Below are 6,032 nucleotides of genomic sequence, written 5' to 3' on the forward strand. Positions count from 1 at the left end.
GGGGCAAATAAAAGTGACCCAGAAAACTGAGTTCCATGGTACAAAAAGAAAAAAAAATACAGCAGAGGCAAGTAAATACAGTGCTAAGCTTATTACAGCAGATGCTGAAAGTGACCACCACTCATCTCTTGACGCTTTAGTACCCTGGTCAGCAAGTTTCTGAAGGTGAATCGAAGCTGGACTGCTGGAATTGCCAGTCTCATCTTCTGCTGCAGTTTTTGAACCATATGAAGGTTGTTGCCACACCTTAGACTTGACCGCCACACAAGGTAATCGTATACCTGGATCGCCAGCTAACACGGCGACTAGATTGACCTCTGTTAACAACTCTGTCAGGAGTGAAGATGGTGTAATCGTGCTCCAAGCAACGGCTAGCTGTATGGACATTTGTTCCATCCTGTTGGAAGTAGGCGTAGGTCTTTTCATCGACAAATTCATGTCCAATCGTATCTGGCCGTCCAGGCCACTTTTATTTGCCCCACCTTGTATTAATGATATGTAAGCTAGATTTCATAATTCAATATGCTTTACACTTTATGTGTAATGTTCATATATCAAATGATGGCAACTCAGGGTACTGACATCGGTTACCATAAAAGAATATTGGGGCTATTCGAAAATTAAGGTCCGATCGGGTGTGAAAGGGAAACCACAGTGAAAATCCAATGAAGCTTTGCACAGATGCGTTGGGCAGTGTCTCTAGTACGCCCGTCGATCGCGTCACGTCATTCTTTTCAGTTTTGAGCGCACAATGAGCACATAGAGATGCCTAGAAAATGGTATCTGCCGCCAAATATGAGGGCCTGGTGAGAGATTTCGCCAGGAGTCATGCAGCCCACACAACATAACTGTGATGTGTTTCCTTATTCATGACAAATCTCTACTGCACACCAAAGGCAGCGTTTTCGATGGGAAGTGTTAGATCACACACCACACAGCACGTAACTGGCTCCCCCTTCAGATTCATCTCTGCTCTCGCCAACCGCTGGCTCTGAAAACAATATTTTCGCACAGACAACGAGTTGTAGCACTGGCGGCTGTTCTCTATGACGAGGGTATTGGAAAGTTGGTACAGCGCTACGACAAAAATCTAATTTGGAGCGGCGACTGTGTAGAGAAGTAGCTGGAAGGCGTAGTTTAGCTGTTGCGCTGTGGTTTCCATTTCGTGACCGATCGGACCTCACTTTCACAGTAGCCCTCGTATATTTTATAAATGCGATCCTGGCCGAGTTGTCTTTCTTGAAGTTTATTATTCAGCATGAGCACGTTAGGACTATACGAAGACTGAAATCACGATTTTGACCTTGTCTGCATCGTATAGTATCTTCATGGAGGGTATCAAGCAATCCATTAATTCAACTGTATCGACAAGTACGATAAGTAGCGTAACGTAAGCCACTGATCGGCTCCGTTACTTGCGTCACGTACCTGGAACGCGTAGAGGCTGGCATTCAGGCTCGATGCAGACAGTGGCCAAAATGTCTCGGTCGATCAGAATAGACTCAGAAGTGCAGAGGGCGTATAAGTCTTCCTCGGGGAACCCGAGCCGCAACATCAATTTCACTCACTCCGCGTTTTTATAAACGCCGGTAGTTCTGTAACCTACGTTATCTTCCACAGGCTCCATGAGCTGACGTATGAGGGTTGCCCAGAAAGTAGTGCACCGCATTTTCTTCTTCAACAATTCATTATTGAACGTAATGAGCATTGTGCAAATGAATGGTGTTTTACCTACACACCCTATTTTTCCACGTAATCTCCATTCCGTTCTGTGGCATTCCTCCAGCGTGAAACAAGGGCGTGTATGCCCTGTCGGTACCAATCCTCTTCCTGGTGTCGGAGCCAGCGCTTCACTGTGTCAATCACCTCCTCATCGTCCTCAAATTGTCTCCCACGAATGGCAGCCTTTAATGGTCCAAACAAGTGGAAGTTCGAGGGGGCAAGGTCAGGGCTGTAGGGTGGATGGGGTAACACAGTCAAAATGGCTCTGAGCACTATGGGACTTAACATCTGAGGTCATCAGTCCCCTAGAACGTAGAACTACTTAAACCTAACTAACCTAAGGACAGCACACACATCCATGCCCGAGGCAGGATCCGAACCTGCGACCATAGCGGTCGCACGACTCCAGACTGTAGCGCCTAGAACCGCCTGGCGTAAGACAGTCCAACACTGTTTTGCGATGTGTTCACCAGTCCTCATACTTGTGTGGGCCCGAGCGTTATCGTGTTGCAAGGATACATCTCCTGGGTTTCTGTGACGCCGAAGTCGCCAGAGGAGCGCTTTGAGTTTTGTTAATGTGTTAACATATGCTTCCCTATTAATGTACCGCCTCTTGGCATCACATCAATGAGATCCACACCTTCACAGTCCCAGAAAACGAGGATCATGACCTTACCGGCGGAAGCAGTTGCTTTGAATTTTTTTTTTCTGTGGGGTGTGATAATGGTGTCATTCCATCGACTGTCGTTCTGTTTCGGGCTCAAAACAGTGAACCTAGGTTTCATCACCAGTCACAGTCCGGGACAAGAAAGTCTCCTCCTCAGCTTCAAAACGTAGCAATAAATCAAGGTTGTTCTTCTGTGCGATGTGTGATGCATCGATAGACATAGCGGGACCCAACATGCACACACTGTTGAATATCCAAGAGTGTTGATAATTGCACGCACAATTCTTTTGCTGATTGACAGATGCAGCGGCAACTGGCGAGTCGTAATGCATCTGTCCTCATGAATGAAATCGTCATCTCGCTGCAACATGTCAGGTGTGACAGCCGTGGATGGTCTCCCTGACCTCTGCAAATCGTGGAGATCCACCAAACCGCCTTCTGATGACCTCACTCTCGACAGCAGATGTTCTATAGACTTTACACAAGGGTTTGTGAATACTGCACACAGTGTCCTTCTCGCCAGTGAAAAATTCAATGACGGTACGTTGCTTGTACCGTACGTCACCTACAGACGCTATTTTGAAACTGTCCTTCAGCTACGCTATCAATTGCATGTGACGGAAACTTGGCACCCTCACTCAGGCGATATCAAATACTACTGGCCATTAAAATTGCTACACCACGAAGATGACGTGCTAGTCACGCGAAATTTAACCAACAGGAAGCAGAATATGGAATCGGTGGGTTCAGGAGGGTAATGCGGAACGGCGTGCTGGATCCCAACGGCCTCGTATCACTAGCAGTCGAGATGACAGGCATCTTATCCGATGGCTGTAACGGATCGTGCAGTCACGTCTCGATCCCTGAGGCAACAGATGGGGACGTTATCAAGACAGAAGCGATCTGCACGAACAGTTCGACGACGTTTGCAGCAGCATGGACTATCAGCTCGGAGACCATGGCTGCGGTTACCCTTGACGCTGCATCACAGACAGGAGCGCCTGCGATGGTGTACTCAACGCCAAACCTGGGTGCACGAATGGCAAAACGTCATTTTTTCAGATGAATCCAGGTTCTGTTTACAGCATCATGATGGTCGCATCGGTGTTTGGTGACACCGCGGTGAATGCACATTGGAAGCGTGTATTTGCCATCGCCATACTGGCGTATCACCCGGCGTGATGGTATGGGGTGGCATTGGTTACACGTCACGGCCACCTCTTGTTCACATTGACGGCACTCTGAACATTGGACGTTACATTTCAGATGTGTGGCTCTGCCCTTCATTCGATCCCTGCGAAACCCTACATTTAAGCAGGATAATGCACGACCGCATGTTGCAGGTCCTGTACAGGCCTTTCTGGATACAGAAAATGTTCAACTGCTGCCCTTGCCAGCACATTCTCCAGATGTCTCACCAACTGAAAACGTCTGGTCAATGGTGGCCGAGCAACTGGCTCGTCACAATACGCCAGTCACTTCTCTTGATGAACTGTGGTATCGTGTTGAAGCTGCACAGGCAGCTGTACCTGCACACGCCATCCAAGCTCTGTTTGACTCAATTCCCAGGCGTATCAAGCCCGTTATTACGCCAGAGGTGGTGGTTCTGGATACTGATTTCTCAGGATATACGCACCCAAATTGCGTGAAAATGTAGTGACATATCAGTTCTAGAACAATATATTTGTCGAATGAATACCCGTTTACCTTCGCATTTATCGTGGTGTATCAATCTTAATAGCCCCGTGGTCTAGGGGTAGCGTCTTTGCTTCATAATCAAAACGTCTTCGGTCCCGGGTTCGATCCCCGCCACTGCCTAAATTTTGATAAATAATCAGCATTGGCGGCCGAAGACTTCCGGCATAAGAAGTCAGCCTCATTCTGCCAACGGCCTTGTCAAAGAGGGCGGAGGAGCGGATAGAGGTTCAGGGCACTCTCTTGTCCTAGGGGTGGTAAATTGCCCCTAAAGGCGGAAGAATCAGCAATGATCAACGACATGAGGATGCAGAAGGCAATGGAAACCACTGCATTAAAGACACGTAACGTGTATCCATAGGACATGTGGCCTATAATTGAATAAGTGCCATCATGATCTCTCCATTGGCAAAAGATTCCGGAATAGTCCCCCATTCGGATCTCCGGGAGGGGACTGCCAAGGGGGAGGTTACCATGAGAAAAAGATTGAATAATCAACGAAAGGATAACGTTCTACGAGTCGGGGCGTGGAATGTCAGAAGCTTGAACGTGGTAAGGAAACTAGAAAATCTGAAAAGGGAAATGCAAAGGCTCAATCTAGATATAGCAGGGGTCAGTGAAGTGAAGTGGAAGGAAGACCAGGATTTCTGGTCAGATGAGTATCGGGTAATATCAACAGCAGCAGCAAATGGTATAACAGGTGTAGGATTCGTTATGAATTGGACGGTAGGGCAGAGGGTGTGTTACTGTGAACAGTTCAGTGGACGGGTTGTTCTAATCAGAATCGACAGCAGACCAACAACGACAACGATAGTTCAGGTATACATGCCGACGTCGCAAGCTGAAGATGATCAGATAGAGAAAGTGTATGAGGATATTGAAAGGGTAATGCAGTATGTAAAGGGGGACGAAAATCTAATAGTCATGGGCGACTGGAATGCAATTGTAGGGGAAGGAGTAGAAGAAAAGGTAACAGGAGAAAATGGGCTTGGGACAAGGAATGAAAGAGGAGAAAGACTAATTGAGTTCTGTAAGACGTTTCAGCAAGTAATAGCGAATACCCTGTTCAAGAATCACAAGAGGAGGAGGTATACTTGGAGAAGGCCGGGAGATACGGGAAGATTTCAATTAGATTACATCATGGTCAGACAGAGATTCCGAAATCAGATAATGGATTGTAAGGCGTACCCAGGAGCAGATATAGAGTCAGATCACAATATAGTGGTGATGAAGAGTAGGCTGAAGTTCAAGACATTAGTCAGGAAGAATCAATACGCAAAGAAGTGGGATACGGAAGTACTAAGGAATGACGAGATACGTTTGAAGTTCTCTAACGCTATAGATACAGCAATAACGAATGGCGCAGTGGGCAATACAGTTGAAGAGGAATGGACATCTCTAAAAAGGGCCATCACAGAAGTTGGGAAGGAAAACATAGGTACAAAGAAGGTAGCTGCGAAGAAACCACGGGTAACAGAAGAAATACTTCAGTTGATTGATGAAAGGAGGAAGTACAAACATGTTCCAGGAAAATCAAGAATACAGAAATACAAGTCGCTGAGGAATGAAATAAATAGAATGTGCAGGGAAGCTAAGACGAAATGGCTGCAGGAAAAATGTGAAGACATCGAAAAAGATATGAAAGATACGATTGTCGGAAGGACAGACTCAGCATACAGGGAAGTCAAAACAACGTTTGGTGACATTAAAAGCAACGGTGGTAACATTAAGAGTGCAACTGGAATTCCACTGTTAAATGCAGAGGAGAGAGCAGATAGGTGGAAAGAATACAGTGAAAGCCTCTATAAGGGTGAAGATTTGTATGATGTGATAGAAGAAGAGACAGGAGTCGATTTAGAAGAGATAGGGGATCCAGTGTTAGAATCGGAATTTAAAAGAGCTTTGGAGGACTTACGGTCAAATAAGGCAGAAGGGGTAGATAACACTC

The sequence above is a fragment of the Schistocerca americana genome, chromosome 6, assembly GCF_021461395.2.
Source record: "Schistocerca americana isolate TAMUIC-IGC-003095 chromosome 6, iqSchAmer2.1, whole genome shotgun sequence".
In the NCBI taxonomy this organism is placed as follows: Eukaryota; Metazoa; Arthropoda; class Insecta; order Orthoptera; family Acrididae; genus Schistocerca; species Schistocerca americana.